The sequence below is a fragment of the Lissotriton helveticus genome, chromosome 5_1 (assembly GCF_964261635.1).
Source record: "Lissotriton helveticus chromosome 5_1, aLisHel1.1, whole genome shotgun sequence".
Lineage (NCBI taxonomy): Eukaryota > Metazoa > Chordata > Amphibia > Caudata > Salamandridae > Lissotriton > Lissotriton helveticus.
In genome coordinates, this window is record NC_136065.1 from 1,921,687,267 (window position 1) to 1,921,705,546 (window position 18,280).

At 43.4% G+C, this 18,280-nt stretch overlaps 3 non-coding genes across 3 annotated transcripts; all 3 read left to right on the forward strand.

Annotated features, from left to right (window-relative positions):
* The first annotated feature begins 9,301 nt into the window (after nt 1–9,301).
* TRNASTOP-UCA (transfer RNA opal suppressor (anticodon UCA)) lies at nt 9,302–9,387 on the forward strand. The gene has a single exon. It is a non-coding gene; the product is annotated as a tRNA-Sec (tRNA).
* Nucleotides 9,388–13,325: 3,938 nt separating this feature from the next.
* Nucleotides 13,326–13,411, forward strand: TRNASTOP-UCA (transfer RNA opal suppressor (anticodon UCA)). Its single transcript has one exon. It is a non-coding gene; the product is annotated as a tRNA-Sec (tRNA).
* Nucleotides 13,412–17,455: 4,044 nt separating this feature from the next.
* Nucleotides 17,456–17,541, forward strand: TRNASTOP-UCA (transfer RNA opal suppressor (anticodon UCA)). Its single transcript has one exon. It is a non-coding gene; the product is annotated as a tRNA-Sec (tRNA).
* Nucleotides 17,542–18,280: the final 739 nt, after the last annotated feature.

Genomic DNA, 18,280 nt, shown 5'->3' on the forward strand with positions numbered 1-18,280 from the left:
TGGAGTTTCCCGGCGTGGATTTTCTGCAAAACAAAAGCAATCAACATTAGAAATGTGGCAGCGGTGCTCACACAACCCAAAAACCTAGAAGCCCCACAGACAGCACCCCTGAGACAGGCAAGCGAGCAATAATAACGCCTAAACGTTCACGTGTAATAGGCCAAATGTTTTCCAAAGTAAATGCCTGTCACAGAGTTTGTTAATTCAAGAGCCCTAGGACTTTACTGCTAGTACCACTGTCACTCTCTCGCCTCTCCGAATACTCCATTATACTACCTCCCATCCAAACACTTATCTTACCTGTAATTTGTGTTTGAGGGCTGGCTCCACCTGGAATTCACAGTGTCCTAAGGCGTTCTGCAGCAGGGCCCCAACTGCAGTTTCCCGGCGTGGCTTTTCTGCAAAAGAAAAGCAATCAACATTAGAAATGTGGCAGCGGTGCTCACACACCCCAAAAACCTAGAAGCCCCACAGACAGCACCCCTGAGACAGGCAAGCGAGCAATAATAACGCCTAAACGTTCATGTGTAATAGGCCAAATGTTTTCCAAAGTAAATGCCTGTCACAGAGTTTGTTAATTCAAGAGCCCTAGGACTTTACTGCTAGTACCACTGTCACTCTCTCGCCTCTCCGAATACTCCATTATACTACCTCCCATCCAAACGCTTACCTTACCTGTAATTTGTGTTTGAGGGCTGGCTCCACCTGGAATTCACAGTGTCCTAAGGCGTTAGGGGACTCGTCAACGTAAGTTTCTTCATTGTGCAGAATCCAGGCATCAGCATTATGGGTAATGGATAGGGTGAGTCTGGAGGAGGAGGACTCAGGATAGACGACCAGGACTGAGTTCTTGTCAACTAACTGTTGTGAACCTGAGGAATGCTGCAGCATCAAAATCAATACAGTTCTGTTGATGGGCTTGTTGTTTTATTGGTTGATTACAGTTTTGTTGGGAATGTGATGAAGCACTTGCTAAAGAAAGACAGACACACAGGAATAAAAGTGAATAAGGAGGACTAAATTTACAATTAATGAATGATTGACTCATTTTCAGAACTCGCTGTCAGGGAAGCAGAACTTGTCCTCATACCCTGCTAAATCATCAGTCGGGGTTACTTCTGGTAACTGAGGAGAACTTTCCTCAGGTAGGTCGGTGTCCTCTTCTTCCTGCGTGGATTCTCGTACTCTGTAATCTGGTGGTATGAAGTGCTGGTTCATCTTTATCAAGGTGAGCCGCTCCACATTTGCGGGCAAGAGGCGGGACCTTTTGGAAGTCACAATGCCACCAGCAGAACTAAAAACACGTTCTGAGGACACGCTTGCGAGTGGGCAAGACAAGTAATTGATAGCCAGGTTGGTGAGCTCTCGCCATATTTTTCTTTTCCCATGCCAATACGCCAATGGGTCCTCAGTAATATTGACCTCTGTTGAGTCATCCAGATAGGCCTGCACCATTGAAAGAATGTCCTCCCGGATTCCTGTACTTTGCACTTCTGTGTCCTTTCTAGGACAAGGAAACCCTAGCTGAGTTATCCAACCCGCTTCAGACATATCGCCTGGGCCTGGTGCAGATGATACGGTTGCTGGTGTGGTTAACGGCTCAGAGGAAAAGACACTCACTTCTGCCACAGGCACATATGCAGAAGTGCTTTTTTGGGACACCTGATGGCCTGCTGATTCACTAGTAGTACTGTCTTCTCCTACAGTTTCCTTCCGCTCTCTTTCAAAACGAATGGCTGACTGAGCTAGCCAACCTTTGTACTCTGTAACATCCGATGTTTCAAAAGGAATTATTACTTTGCCAAACAATGGCTTTTTGTAACGTGGATCCAGAATAGTAGCACAAATGTAGTGCTGTTGTTTCTTGATTTTTACAAGCCGTTCATTGCTAACTAGGCGTTGTAATAATCTCTGCGCCAACTCATGTGCTTCGTTCTTTCCAACGTCCTTTAATTGTGAAGACACCACCTTGACTTGGTGCTCGAGCTTCAGCAACAATGGGATAGCTTTGCTCAAAGAACAGTCCTCCCTGCTGACGTCACGCGTGAAGACCTCAAAAGGACGAAGCATGTCTGTCAGGCTTTTAACTAGCTGCCATTGCTCCACCGCTAGCATCATTTCTGTCGTATCACCACCCAGGTTGTAGAAATACTCATTGACTACTGGAAACAGCTCATGCAGACGCTCAAGCATGTAGAAGGTTGAGTTCCAACGTGTTGCCACCTCCTGGATAAGTGCTTTCACTGGCATTCTACGTTCATTTTGCTTGCGCCTCAGCTCCTTCCGGGCCTTAAAAGAATGGTTGAAATGTGTGCATATTCTTCTGCAGATGGTCAGTGTTTTGTCGACTGCAAGTTCTTTTTTCAAAAAATTTTGCACAACAAGGTTGATACAGTGCGCCAAACACGGCACTCTGAAATAGAAACCGTCCTCCATGGCCCTAACTACATTGCTGCCATTATCTGTAGAAACATAACCAACCTTGCAATTTCTTGGGGGCAGCCATTGCGAGACCTTTTTGTTAAAGTCAGCCAAAATGTTGACTGCAGTATGACTTTTCTCCATGCCAAACATGGCTAATGTTGCATGTTTACGAGCACCCTTAAAAATCTCGACCAAGTCACCACCTGCATTTATCTGTTTTATAACCCCTGAAAAAGAGACCCAGTGTGCAGCGATGCACATGTAATCAAGGGCTTGGCAACTGGTCCACATGTCTGTTGTCAGGTGTATAGTGTGAACAGCACTCTTCTGCAAAGCTGCCCCCACCAACTCAAGCACCTCTTTATGTAGTGCTGGAACAGCAACCCTGGCAAAATAGAACCGGCTAGGAACCTTCCATTTAGGGGCCAATGTTGCCACGAGTTCAAGGAAACCCACACCTTCGACAAACGAAAAAGGGAGAAGGTCCACCGCTAGCATTTTAGCCAGCTTAGTGTTATACAGGCGTACAGTTGGGTGGTTGCGTTGAAATTGCACATCTGAGGAGAACATGGCTGAAATGGTGTGCTGGACAAATTTACGGGATGATGCTGATGCCTTCTTCGACCCACTTCTGATCAGTGTTGACATTTTCCGCATTGGTGTGTCTCCCAGACTCTCAGTGTGCCTCCTATGTGTTCCGGAGGGTGTGGTGCTGCCAGGGGTACTGGGTGAAACCGGACACATGTCTGACGCTTCTTCTACCTCCCCGTCATCTTCAGATGAAACACCTAGTATGGGTATATTTTGGCCACTTGCCCTTTGGGATCGCTTTCCCTTGACGTTTGCTAGGTGCGGAAACCATTCGACAGCGTGCTTTCTTTCAAGATGACCTATCTGGCCTCCGGTTCCATAGTTGGTACCAGTCTTACCACGGCTAACTCTAGTCTTACAAATGCAACAAACGGCTATGTTATCATACTTTTCATGGACACTAAAAAAGTTCCAAACTGGGGACTGGAAACTTCTGGTTTTGCCGCACGAGGTGATACTGCTGCCAATGCCAGATGAAGCAGTGGTGGATGAGCCTTGCAGACATCTACTGGGTTGTGCAATTATTGCAGCAACCTTACTTGAGGGAGTCGAGCTGGATGGAGTCCCCCTCTGGGGAGAAAATATGGGAGCTGTAGGTTTTGTTGAACTTGTTGTACTACTTGACTGCGTTGGTGGTGCTACCAGTGGCACGTCGCCAGGGTCACGCTCAGCATGACGTCGGGATAGGGTATAAATGTCTGTCTGCTGCATGGCCGGTGTGGCTGGACTGACATGTGTGATGACTAGGTCATTGCTGTCATCCTGTTCAACAACATCAGAATGCACCACTTCATCAAGTCCGACGTTCGGATCCATAAGTATGAGCTTTCCGGGGCCCTTCCTTTTAACATTTGATACCTTTCGCAGCTCATGGTGTGCCTCCCTCTCAGACGTCGGAGATGGTTGCCAATCTAGATCCAGATCATCATCTGATGGAGCGGGGCTTGAAGAGGAACTTCAACACACCCTCCTTGATCTTTTCCTTGCTGGGGAGCTGGGAGAAAATGAATCATCGGGAGGAGTGGCTTCGTCTTCCTGACATGATACCCCGGCTCCAAAGTCAATTTCCTCCTGTGCCCCTACTTCTGGAAGAACAACCATTGTGGGCACTTGCACCGCTCCATGCGCCGCTACATGGGCATCTTCACTGACCTCTACTTGCAAGTCTCCATGGACCTCTCCATCTCCGTCTTCTCCTTCTCGGCCTTCTCCTTCTCGGCCTTCTCCTTCTCGGCCTTCTCCTTCTCGGCCTTCTCCTTCTCCTTCTCGGCCTTCTCCTTCTCGGCCTTCTCCTTCTCGGCCTTCTCCTTCTCAGCCTTCTCCTTCTCCGCCAGCTCCTTCTCGGCCAGCTCCTTCACAGCCAGCTCCTTCACAGCCAGCTCCTTCTCGGACAGCTCCTTCTCGGACAGCTCCTTCTCGGACAGCTCCTTGCGCATGTACTTCTGCTTGTACTAGTAGCCCATGCAGTTGTTGTTGCGGCTTTGGTTGTTGAATAGTACTTGTGAGATGAGTTACAACCTGTGTTGATGGTGTGCTGCTACTTTCTTGCGATGAACCAACATCACTGGTCATTGGTGATTCAACAACTAAACAGGCTACCTGTGCAGCACTCATGGTGGGCCTTTGTTTTTTTTGTTGTTTTTCCCCAAAAAATTTATTGGTTGAGCCACCAGTCTCCTTGGTAAGTGGTGCCACTTGCTTCTTCTTCTCCTTAGTAGAGACATCTTTCTTGCAAGAGGACCTATGGGCACCTCTTTTTGGAGCCATCTTCTTCAGATGTCGGAACAACAGGCCGCAGCAGGACTTCTTCCTGGCACTGATGCTCAACGATGATGCGGAGTTTTGTGCACCTAAAAGCAAATGAAGACAGAGGAACATCAGTAAATATATGTTGCATATGTAGCGCTTCAATAAACAGTTTGCAAGTAGGCATTTATGAATACACACGTGCACACCACACAATATGGAAATTTCAAAATTAGGATTTGCTACATTTTTGGGAAACAGGAATTTAACATTGATCCAAGAGAGCACACACAGAGAGGGTTGTACTTTCATGTACCCCTGACTCCGCCTGGGCACAATGGGTGAAAGCAAGGCACAATGGGTGCAGGCCTATGTCTCAAAGCTCACTGCCTGCCTTCAAAATGGCCGCTTGACCCCCATCCACATGGCCAGGACCATGCCTCAAAATGGCCACCACCAACATAGCCAGTCCCCAACCCCTACTCCAAAAAGTCAAAAAACACAACACAAATCAAATCACCACAATCCAATGCCATCCATCAAGTTTCAGAAGGCTTATGCTGCCTGCTGGTGGTTCAATAGCGACAGAGTGGTTCAATTCCACCTTCTGGGCGAGGCAGCTTTTGTGATGGGCTGCCCATTGTCAGGGTAACTAATACATTTTTTTTGTCAATTCTGTTCATGTTCACAACTTGTAGCAGACAATATTTGGTAACTACATTTTCGGCAGCCCTGCCGACACGTGTTTTCAAGGCCACGTCACCATTTAAGATCAAAGAGTAACCGAGAGAATTACTTGTTAAATAGTAGCCAGCGCTCTGAGGTGCGATTCATCTGGGCACCCCAGCAAGTCATGAAAGGAAGGGTATGCATTAAACACAGTGTAGATTGGAGAATCTGACATTAATAATCTGAGAGATTGGGAAGAGATAGTGTCCGATACTAATGAAATGAAGGCAGTGATGTTCATCAATGGAATGAGGGTATCACATTTGACAATATCAAAGTAAATGGTCATCTATCTGCTCCAGTAGATGCCCCCGATACTGAGGAAGGACCACTGAACCCCATCCTCGGTCCACGGAGTAGGCTTTTTGTGGGCACTCTACTTCTTTGTTGCAGACTTTGCTCGCAGATCTTGGAGTCTCACAGTCTTTCTGTGCACCCACTATAAACAAATGAATAAATAAATACATGAATGCATATGTATAATGAAGCATGCAAAATGAGTTTGCCTCTAGGCTATCCATTTTTGGGGCCAGATAATGGACCCTGAGGCACAACGACATAAAGCGATATCCTCAGGGTTATACCATTCCATCACATTTGGAAACTAGGATTAAAAAGTCCTTTTGTACAACAAAAAATCTAACATCCTTACCTCGTCCTCTCATCTGGAGTGATCCAGCAGAGCAAAAAATATGTTGCAGCATAACCTGATTAATAGAGTGTTTTGAATCTTCTGACCGCCTCTGCCCTCCTCCACTGCTGGGGTGCCACCCTTTTCCCCTTTCCCCCCGAGTTCAATCAGAGGTCACAGAGCCCGGCTGTCACTGCCTAGAGGCGCTCTGCTCAGCATCCTCAACCTTGTTCCCACATTAGCACGTGGCCTGTTCCTAGTCCGTTGCACCTGCACCCCCCAGTTCACACCACTGCCGAGTGACTGACAGTTTTATCAGAGTAATCCAGGTCACCAAGAATGCAATGTTTAAGTCCCACACTTTTCATTTACAAAGCACTAGTGTTCGCAGGTGTCTTACTACAATTAAAGTGACTCGGAACTACAATTCCCAGAATGTATTAGGTTATTCAAATAAAATACAGGTACAAGAGTTTTGCATGTTTGATACCATGAAATCTCCAGGTAACTCTTCCTTACATAGCTGACCATTTACATAAAGGTCAGCCTATGATCTCTGCAAGTAATTCTGCCTAGGGCGAGAAGGCTTCGAGAGGCACAGCTAAGAGGAACGGTTTCCAGGAGGAACTACTACAAATCCTCCAAGAAAAGGCAAATACAGCAAACCTAAAACTGATGACTGATGTAGAAACGGGTATGTCAAGAAACGTTTAGATTTATTAATAAATACACCTATACCTCAGCTTCACTTGTCTTTACAATTAGCACATGTCGGGGTTGTGGTGTCTTGTACTTTCCTTTACACAAGTCATGTTGTGGCGTCTTGGGCTTTTCTTTCCACAAGTCGTATTGAGGTGTCTTGGGATTTCCTTTCCATGAGTCATGTTGTGGTGTCTTGGACTTTCCTTTCCATGAGTCATGTTGTGGTGTCTTGGCTTTCCTTTACACAAGTCATGTTGTGGTGTCTTCTACTTTCCTTAATACAAGACATTTTGTGGTTTCTTGGCTGTCCTTTACACAAGTCATGTTGTGGTTCCATGGCTTTCCTTTACACAAGTCATGTTGTGGTGCCTTGGCTTGCCTTTTCATGAGTCACGTTGTGGTGTCTTGGCTTTCCTTTACAACACTAGTCATGTTGTGGTGTCTTGATTTTCCTTTACACAAGTCATGTTGTGCTGTCTTGGCTTTCCTTTACACAAGTCATGTTGTCTTGTCTTGAAATATCCTTTACACAAGTCATGTTATGGGGTCTTGATCTTTCCTTTACAGCATTCATGTTGTGTTGTCTTGGACTTTACTTACCACAAGTAACGGTGTGGTGTCTTGGCCTTTCCTTTACACGAGTCATGTTTTGTTGTCTTGGACTTTTCATTTACACGAGCCATGTTGTGGTGTCTTCAGCTTTCCATGAGTTATGTTGTGGTACCTAGGACTTTCCATTTACACAGTTCATGTTGTGGTGTCTTGGCTTTCCTTTACATGAGTCATGCTGTGTTTTCTTGATCTTCCTTTTACACAGTTCATGTTGTGGTGTCTTGGCTTTCCTTTACATGAGTCATGTTGTGTTTTCTCGATCTTCCTTTTACACAATTCATGTTGTGGTGTCTTGGCTTTCTTTTACACAATTCATGTTGTGGTGCCTTGGGCTTTCCTTTACACAAGTCATGTTGCGATGTCTTGGCTTTCCTTTACTCAAGTCATGTTTTGGTGTTTTGGCTTTCCTTTACACAAGTCATGTAGTGGTGTCTTGGCTTTCCTTTACTCAAGTCATATTGTAGTGTTTTGGCTTTCCTTTACACAAGTCATGCTGTGGTGTCTTGGGCTTTTCTTTCCAAAAGTTGTTTTGAGGTGTCTTGGAATTTCCTTTCCATGAGTCATGTTGTGGTGTCTTGGACTTTCCTTTCCATGAGTCATGTTGTGGTGTCTTGGCTTTCCTTTACACAAGTCATGTTGTGGTGTCTTCTACTTTCCTTTACACAAGACATTTTGTGGTTTCTTGGCTTTCCTTTACACGAGTCATGTTGTGGTGCCATGGCTTTCCTTTACACAAGTCATGTTGTGGTGCCTTGGCTTGCCTTTTCATGAGTCACGTTGTGTTGTCTTGGCTTTCCTTTACACTAGACGTGTTTTGGTGTCTTGACTTTCCTTTACACAAGTCATGTTGTGGTGTCTTGGCTTTCCTTTATACAAGTCATGCTGTCTTATCTTGAAATATCCTTTACACAAGTCATGTTATGGGGTCTTGATCTTTCCTTTACAGCATTCATGTTGTGTTGTCTTGGACTTTCCTTACCACAAGTCATGGTGTGGTGTCTTGGCCTTTCCTTTACACGAGTCATGTTTTGTTGTCTTGGACTTTTCATTTACACGAGCCATGTTGTGGTGTCTTCAGATTTCCATGAGTTATGTTGTGGTATCTTGGACTTTCCATTTACACAATTCATGTTGTGGTGTCTTGGCTTTCGTTTACACAATTCATGTTGTGGTGTCTTGGCTTTCTTTTACACAATTCATGTTGTGGTGCCTTGGCTTTACTTTACACAAGTCATGTTGCGATGTCTTGGCTTTCCTTTACTCAAGTCATGTTGTGGTGTTTTGGCTTTCCTTTACAGAAGTCATGTTGCGATGTCTTGGCTTTCCTTTACCCAAGGCATGTTGTGGTGTTTTGGCTTTCCTTTACACAAGTCATGTTGTGGTGTCTTGGCTTTCCTTTACTCAAGTCATATTGTGGTGTTTTGGCTTTCCTTTACACAATCATGTTGTGGTGTCTTGATCTTTCCATTCAAGGAGTCAGAGAGAGTGAGAGAACAGAGTAAGGCTTTAAGAATGTCTGTTTATTCTGTGTTCTGTAAACTCAAATAAGCACAGCCTTTCCTCTTCTATTGTAGTTAACGCTGACATTACCAATGATTTATCTGAACTTTGTCCATATTATAAGAAAGTTACGTTTACCCAGAAAGCCTGTCTCTGTTTTGCATACAATCAAAGGTTCATATTCTGAACTTTTGACTAAAACAGTGCATGAAAATAAAGACCAATCAAAAATAGAGCTGAGCCCAGAACTTCAATAAATAGTGGACATTGATAGCTAAGCGGATTACACATTTTGGCTCACACCCTACCTGTAAAAAAGTATTTATTCATGTGATATATATACCTGTTTTGCTACACTGTTTCTTTGCCCGGATGAACCTCAGTGGTCTGGGGTGCAGGCTTCAAACCTGTAGCTGTCTGCGACAGAGTGGTTCAATTCCACCTTCTGTGCGAGGCAGCTTTTGTGATGGGCTGCCCATTGTCAGGGTAACTAATACATGTTTTTTTGTCAATTCTGTTCATGTTCACAACTTGTAGCAGACAATATTTGGTAACTACATTTTCAGCAGCCCTGCCGACACGTGTTTTCTTCTGTGTTTTCAAGGCCACGTGGCCATTTAAGATCAAAGAGTAACCGAGAGAATTACTTGTTAAATAGTAGCCAGCGCTCTGAGGGGCGATTCATCTGGGCACCCCAGCAAGTCATGAAAGGAAGGGTATGCATTAAACACAGTGTAGATTGGAGAATCTGACATTAATAATCTGAGAGATTGGGAAGAGATAGTGTCCGATACTAATGAAATGAAGGCAGTGATGTTCTTTAATGGAATGAGGGTATCACATTTGACAATATCAAAGTAAATGGTCATCTATCTGCTCCCGTAGATGCCCCCGATACTGAGGAAGGACCACTGAACCCCATCCTCGGTCCACGGAGTAGGCTTTTTGTGGGCACTCTACTTCTTTGTTGCAGACTTTGCTCACAGATCTTGGAGTCTCACAGTCTTTCTGTGCACCCACTATAAACAAATGAATAAATAAATACATGAATGCATATGTATAATGAAGCATGCAAAATGAGTTTGCCTCTAGGCAATCCATTTTTGGGGCCAGATAATGGACCCTGAGGCACAACGACATAAAGCGATATCCTCAGGGTTATACCATTCCATCACATTTGGAAACTAGGATTAAAAAGTCCTTTTGTACAACAAAAAATCTAACATCCTTACCTCGTCCTCTCATCTGGAGTGATCCAGCAGAGCAAAAAATATGTTGCAGCATAACCTGATTAATAGAGTGTTTTGAATCTTCTGACCGCCTCTGCCCTCCTCCACTGCTGGGGTGCCACCCTTTTCCCCTTTCCCCCCGAGTTCAATCAGAGGTCACAGAGCCCGGCTGTCACTGCATAGAGGCGCTCTGCTCAGCATCCTCAACCTTGTTCCCACATCAGCATGTGGCCTGTTCCTAGTCCGTTGCACCTGCACCCCCCAGTTCACACCACTGCCGAGTGACTGACAGTTTTATCAGAGTAATCCAGGTCACCAAGAATGCAATGTTTAAGTCCCACACTTTTCATTTACAAAGCACTAGTGTTCGCAGGTGTCTTACTACAATTAAAGTGACTCGGAACTACAATTCCCAGAATGTATTAGGTTATTCAAATAAAATACAGGACAAGAGTTTTGCATGTTTGATACCATGAAATCTCCAGGTAACTCTTCCTTACATAGCTGACCATTTACATAAAGGTCAGCCTATGATCTCTGCAAGTAATTCTGCCTAGGGCGAGAATGCTTCGAGAGGCACAGCCAAGAGGAACGGTTACCAGGAGGAACTACTACAAATCCTCCAAGAAAAGGCAAATACAGCAAACCTAAAACTGATGACTGATGTAGAAACGGGTATGTCAAGAAACGTTTAGATTTATTAATAAATACACCTATACCTCAGCTTCACTTGTCTTTACAATTAGCACATGTCGGGGTTGTGGTGTCTTGTACTTTCCTTTACACAAGTCATGTTGTGGCGTCTTGGGCTTTTCTTTCCACAAGTCGTATTGAGGTGTCTTGGAATTTCCTTTCCATGAGTCATGTTGTGGTGTCTTGGACTTTCCTTTCCATGAGTCATGTTGTGGTGTCTTGGCTTTCCTTTACACAAGTCATGTTGTGGTGTCTTCTACTTTCCTTAATACAAGACATTTTGTGGTTTCTTGGCTGTCCTTTACACAAGTCATGTTGTGGTTCCATGGCTTTCCTTTACACAAGTCATGTTGTGGTGCCTTGGCTTGCCTTTTCATGAGTCACGTTGTGGTGTCTTGGCTTTCCTTTACAACACTAGTCATGTTGTGGTGTCTTGACTTTCCTTTACACAAGTCATGTTGTGCTGTCTTGGCTTTCCTTTACACAAGTCATGTTGTCTTGTCTTGAAATATCCTTTACACAAGTCATGTTATGGGGTCTTGATCTTTCCTTTACAGCATTCATGTTGTGTTGTCTTGGACTTTACTTACCACAAGTAACGGTGTGGTGTCTTGGCCTTTCCTTTACACGAGTCATGTTTTGTTGTCTTGGACTTTTCATTTACACGAGCCATGTTGTGGTGTCTTCAGCTTTCCATGAGTTATGTTGTGGTACCTAGGACTTTCCATTTACACAGTTCATGTTGTGGTGTCTTGGCTTTCCTTTACATGAGTCATGCTGTGTTTTCTTGATCTTCCTTTTACACAGTTCATGTTGTGGTGTCTTGGCTTTCCTTTACATGAGTCATGTTGTGTTTTCTCGATCTTCCTTTTACACAATTCATGTTGTGGTGTCTTGGCTTTCTTTTACACAATTCATGTTGTGGTGCCTTGGGCTTTCCTTTACACAAGTCATGTTGCGATGTCTTGGCTTTCCTTTACTCAAGTCATGTTTTGGTGTTTTGGCTTTCCTTTACACAAGTCATGTAGTGGTGTCTTGGCTTTCCTTTACTCAAGTCATATTGTAGTGTTTTGGCTTTCCTTTACACAAGTCATGCTGTGGTGTCTTGGGCTTTTCTTTCCAAAAGTTGTTTTGAGGTGTCTTGGAATTTCCTTTCCATGAGTCATGTTGTGGTGTCTTGGACTTTCCTTTCCATGAGTCATGTTGTGGTGTCTTGGCTTTCCTTTACACAAGTCATGTTGTGGTGTCTTCTACTTTCCTTTACACAAGACATTTTGTGGTTTCTTGGCTTTCCTTTACACGAGTCATGTTGTGGTGCCATGGCTTTCCTTTACACAAGTCATGTTGTGGTGCCTTGGCTTGCCTTTTCATGAGTCACGTTGTGTTGTCTTGGCTTTCCTTTACACTAGACGTGTTTTGGTGTCTTGACTTTCCTTTACACAAGTCATGTTGTGGTGTCTTGGCTTTCCTTTATACAAGTCATGCTGTCTTATCTTGAAATATCCTTTACACAAGTCATGTTATGGGGTCTTGATCTTTCCTTTACAGCATTCATGTTGTGTTGTCTTGGACTTTCCTTACCACAAGTCATGGTGTGGTGTCTTGGCCTTTCCTTTACACGAGTCATGTTTTGTTGTCTTGGACTTTTCATTTACACGAGCCATGTTGTGGTGTCTTCAGATTTCCATGAGTTATGTTGTGGTATCTTGGACTTTCCATTTACACAATTCATGTTGTGGTGTCTTGGCTTTCGTTTACACAATTCATGTTGTGGTGTCTTGGCTTTCTTTTACACAATTCATGTTGTGGTGCCTTGGCTTTACTTTACACAAGTCATGTTGCGATGTCTTGGCTTTCCTTTACTCAAGTCATGTTGTGGTGTTTTGGCTTTCCTTTACAGAAGTCATGTTGCGATGTCTTGGCTTTCCTTTACCCAAGGCATGTTGTGGTGTTTTGGCTTTCCTTTACACAAGTCATGTTGTGGTGTCTTGGCTTTCCTTTACTCAAGTCATATTGTGGTGTTTTGGCTTTCCTTTACACAATCATGTTGTGGTGTCTTGATCTTTCCATTCAAGGAGTCAGAGAGAGTGAGAGAACAGAGTAAGGCTTTAAGAATGTCTGTTTATTCTGTGTTCTGTAAACTCAAATAAGCACAGCCTTTCCTCTTCTATTGTAGTTAACGCTGACATTACCAATGATTTATCTGAACTTTGTCCATATTATAAGAAAGTTACGTTTACCCAGAAAGCCTGTCTCTGTTTTGCATACAATCAAAGGTTCATATTCTGAACTTTTGACTAAAACAGTGCATGAAAATAAAGACCAATCAAAAATAGAGCTGAGCCCAGAACTTCAATAAATAGTGGACATTGATAGCTAAGCGGATTACACATTTTGGCTCACACCCTACCTGTAAAAAAGTATTTATTCATGTGATATATATACCTGTTTTGCTACACTGTTTCTTTGCCCGGATGAACCTCAGTGGTCTGGGGTGCAGGCTTCAAACCTGTAGCTGTCTGCGACAGAGTGGTTCAATTCCACCTTCTGTGCGAGGCAGCTTTTGTGATGGGCTGCCCATTGTCAGGGTAACTAATACATGTTTTTTTGTCAATTCTGTTCATGTTCACAACTTGTAGCAGACAATATTTGGTAACTACATTTTCAGCAGCCCTGCCGACACGTGTTTTCTTCTGTGTTTTCAAGGCCACGTGGCCATTTAAGATCAAAGAGTAACCGAGAGAATTACTTGTTAAATAGTAGCCAGCGCTCTGAGGGGCGATTCATCTGGGCACCCCAGCAAGTCATGAAAGGAAGGGTATGCATTAAACACAGTGTAGATTGGAGAATCTGACATTAATAATCTGAGAGATTGGGAAGAGATAGTGTCCGATACTAATGAAATGAAGGCAGTGATGTTCTTTAATGGAATGAGGGTATCACATTTGACAATATCAAAGTAAATGGTCATCTATCTGCTCCCGTAGATGCCCCCGATACTGAGGAAGGACCACTGAACCCCATCCTCGGTCCACGGAGTAGGCTTTTTGTGGGCACTCTACTTCTTTGTTGCAGACTTTGCTCACAGATCTTGGAGTCTCACAGTCTTTCTGTGCACCCACTATAAACAAATGAATAAATAAATACATGAATGCATATGTATAATGAAGCATGCAAAATGAGTTTGCCTCTAGGCAATCCATTTTTGGGGCCAGATAATGGACCCTGAGGCACAACGACATAAAGCGATATCCTCAGGGTTATACCATTCCATCACATTTGGAAACTAGGATTAAAAAGTCCTTTTGTACAACAAAAAATCTAACATCCTTACCTCGTCCTCTCATCTGGAGTGATCCAGCAGAGCAAAAAATATGTTGCAGCATAACCTGATTAATAGAGTGTTTTGAATCTTCTGACCGCCTCTGCCCTCCTCCACTGCTGGGGTGCCACCCTTTTCCCCTTTCCCCCCGAGTTCAATCAGAGGTCACAGAGCCCGGCTGTCACTGCATAGAGGCGCTCTGCTCAGCATCCTCAACCTTGTTCCCACATCAGCATGTGGCCTGTTCCTAGTCCGTTGCACCTGCACCCCCCAGTTCACACCACTGCCGAGTGACTGACAGTTTTATCAGAGTAATCCAGGTCACCAAGAATGCAATGTTTAAGTCCCACACTTTTCATTTACAAAGCACTAGTGTTCGCAGGTGTCTTACTACAATTAAAGTGACTCGGAACTACAATTCCCAGAATGTATTAGGTTATTCAAATAAAATACAGGACAAGAGTTTTGCATGTTTGATACCATGAAATCTCCAGGTAACTCTTCCTTACATAGCTGACCATTTACATAAAGGTCAGCCTATGATCTCTGCAAGTAATTCTGCCTAGGGCGAGAATGCTTCGAGAGGCACAGCCAAGAGGAACGGTTACCAGGAGGAACTACTACAAATCCTCCAAGAAAAGGCAAATACAGCAAACCTAAAACTGATGACTGATGTAGAAACGGGTATGTCAAGAAACGTTTAGATTTATTAATAAATACACCTATACCTCAGCTTCACTTGTCTTTACAATTAGCACATGTCGGGGTTGTGGTGTCTTGTACTTTCCTTTACAAAAGTCATGTTGTGGTGTCTTGGGCTTTTCTTTCCACAAGTCGTATTGAGGTGTCTTGGAATTTCCTTTCCATGAGTCATGTTGTGGTGTCTTGGACTTTCCTTTCCATGAGTCATGTTGTGGTGTCTTGGCTTTCCTTTACACAAGTCATGTTGTGGTGTCTTCTACTTTCCCTAATACAAGACATTTTGTGGTTTCTTGGCTTTCCTTTACACAAGTCATGTTGTGGTGCCATGGCTTTCCTTTACACAAGTCATGTTGTGGTGCCTTGGCTTGCCTTTTCATGAGTCACGTTGTGGTGTCTTGGCTTTCCTTTACAACACTAGTCATGTTGTGGTGTCTTGACTTTCCTTTACACAAGACATGTTGTGCTGTCTTGGCTTTCCTTTACACAAGTCATGTTGTCTTGTCTTGTAATATCCTTTACACAAGTCATGTTATGGGGTCTTGATCTTTCCTTTACAGCATTCATGTTGTGTTGTCTTGGACTTTACTTACCACAAGTAACAGTGTGGTGTCTTGGCCTTTCCTTTACACAAGTCATGTTTTGTTGTCTTGGACTTTTCATTTACACGAGCCATGTTGTGGTGTCTTCAGCTTTCCATGAGTTATGTTGTGGTACCTAGGACTTTCCATTTACACAGTTCATGTTGTGGTGTCTTGGCTTTCCTTTACATGAGTCATGCTGTGTTTTTTTGATCTTCCTTTTACACAGTTCATGTTGTGGTGTCTTGGCTTTCCTTTACATGAGTCATGTTGTGTTTTCTTGATCTTCCTTTTACACAATTCATGTTGTGGTGTCTTGGCTTTCGTTTACACAATTCATGTTGTGGTGTCTTGGCTTTCTTTTACACAATTCATGTTGTTGTGCCTTGGGCTTTCCTTTACACAAGTCATGTTGCGATGTCTTGGCTTTCCTTTACTCAAGTCATGTTTTGGTGTTTTGGCTTTCCTTACACAAGTCATGTAGTGGTGTCTTGGCTTTCCTTTACTCATGTCATATTGTAGTGTTTTGGCTTTCCTTTACACAAGTCATGCTGTGGTGTCTTGGGCTTTTCTTTCCACAAGTTGTTTTGAGGTGTCTTGGAATTTCCTTTCCATGAGTCATGTTGTGGTGTCTTGGACTTTCCTTTCCATGAGTCATGTTGTGGTGTCTTGGCTTTCCTTTACACAAGTCATGTTGTGGTGTCTTCTACTTTCCTTTACACAAGACATTTTGTGGTTTCTTGGCTTTCCTTTACACGAGTCATGTTGTGGTGCCATGGCTTTCCTTTACACAAGTCATGTTGTGGTGCCTTGGCTTGCCTTTTCATGAGTCACGTTGTGGTGTCTTGGCTTTCCTTTACACTAGTCGTGTTTTGGTGTCTTGACTTTCCTTTACACAAGTCATGTTGTGGTGTCTTGGCTTTCCTTTATACAAGTCATGTTGTCTTATCTTGAAATATCCTTTACACAAGTCATGTTATGGGGTCTTGATCTTTCCTTTACAGCATTCATGTTGTGTTGTCTTGGACTTTCCTTACCACAAGTCATGGTGTGGTGTCTTGGCCTTTCCTTTACACGATTCATGTTTTGTTGTCTTGGACTTTTCATTTACACGAGCCATGTTGTGGTGTCTTCAGATTTCCATGAGTTATGTTGTGGTATCTTGGACTTTCCATTTACACAATTCATGTTGTGGTGTCTTGGCTTTCCTTTACATGAGTCATGTTGTGTTTTCTTGATCTTCCTTTTACACAATTCATGTTGTGGTGTCTTGGCTTTCGTTTACACAATTCATGTTGTGGTGTCTTGGCTTTCTTTTACACAATTCATGTTGTGGTGCCTTGGGCTTTCCTTTACACAAGTCATGTTGCGATGTCTTGGCTTTCCTTTACTCAAGTCATGTTGTGGTGTTTTGGCTTTCCTTTACAGAAGTCATGTTGCGATGTCTTGGCTTTCCTTTACTCAAGGCATGTTGTGGTGTTTTGGCTTTCCTTTACACAAGTCATGTTGTGCTGTCTTGGCTTTCCTTTACTCAAGTCATATTGTGGTGTTTTGGCTTTCCTTTACACAATCATGTTGTGGTGTCTTGATCTTTCCGTTCAAGGAGTCAGAGAGAGTGAGAGAACAGAGTAAGGCTTTAAGAATGTCTGTTTATTCTGTGTTCTGTAAACTCAAATAAGCACGGCCTTTCCTCTTCTATTGTAGTTAACGCTGACATTACCAATGATTTATCTGAACTTTGTCCATATTATAAGAAAGTTACGTTTACCCAGAAAGCCTGTCTCTGTTTTGCATACAATCAAAGGTTCATATTCTGAACTTTTGACTAAAACAGTGCATGAAAATAAAGACCAATCAAAAATAGAGCTGAGCCCAGAACTTCAACAAATAGTGGACATTGATAGCTAAGCGGATTACACATTTTGGCTCACACCCTACCTGTAAAAAAGTATTTATTCATGTGATATATATACCTGTTTTGCTACACTGTTTCTTTGCCCGGATGAACCTCAGTGGTCTGGGGTGCAGGCTTCAAACCTGTAGCTGTCTGCGACAGAGTGGTTCAATTCCACCTTCTGTGCGAGGCAGCTTTTGTGATGGGCTGCCCATTGTCAGGGTAACTAATACATGTTTTTTTGTCAATTCTGTTCATGTTCACAACTTGTAGCAGACAATATTTGGTAACTACATTTTCAGCAGCCCTGCCGACACGTGTTTTCTTCTGTGTTTTCAAGGCCACGTGGCCATTTAAGATCAAAGAGTAACCGAGAGAATTACTTGTTAAATAGTAGCCAGCGCTCTGAGGGGCGATTCATCTGGGCACCCCAGCAAGTCATGAAAGGAAGGGTATGCATTAAACACAGTGTAGATTGGAGAATCTGACATTAATAATCTGAGAGATTGGGAAGAGATAGTGTCCGATACTAATGAAATGAAGGCAGTGATGTTCTTTAATGGAATGAGGGTATCACATTTGACAATATCAAAGTAAATGGTCATCTATCTGCTCCCGTAGATGCCCCCGATACTGAGGAAGGACCACTGAACCCCATCCTCGGTCCACGGAGTAGGCTTTTTGTGGGCACTCTACTTCTTTGTTGCAGACTTTGCTCACAGATCTTGGAGTCTCACAGTCTTTCTGTGCACCCACTATAAACAAATGAATAAATAAATACATGAATGCATATGTATAATGAAGCATGCAAAATGAGTTTGCCTCTAGGCAATCCATTTTTGGGGCCAGATAATGGACCCTGAGGCACAACGACATAAAGCGATATCCTCAGGGTTATACCATTCCATCACATTTGGAAACTAGGAT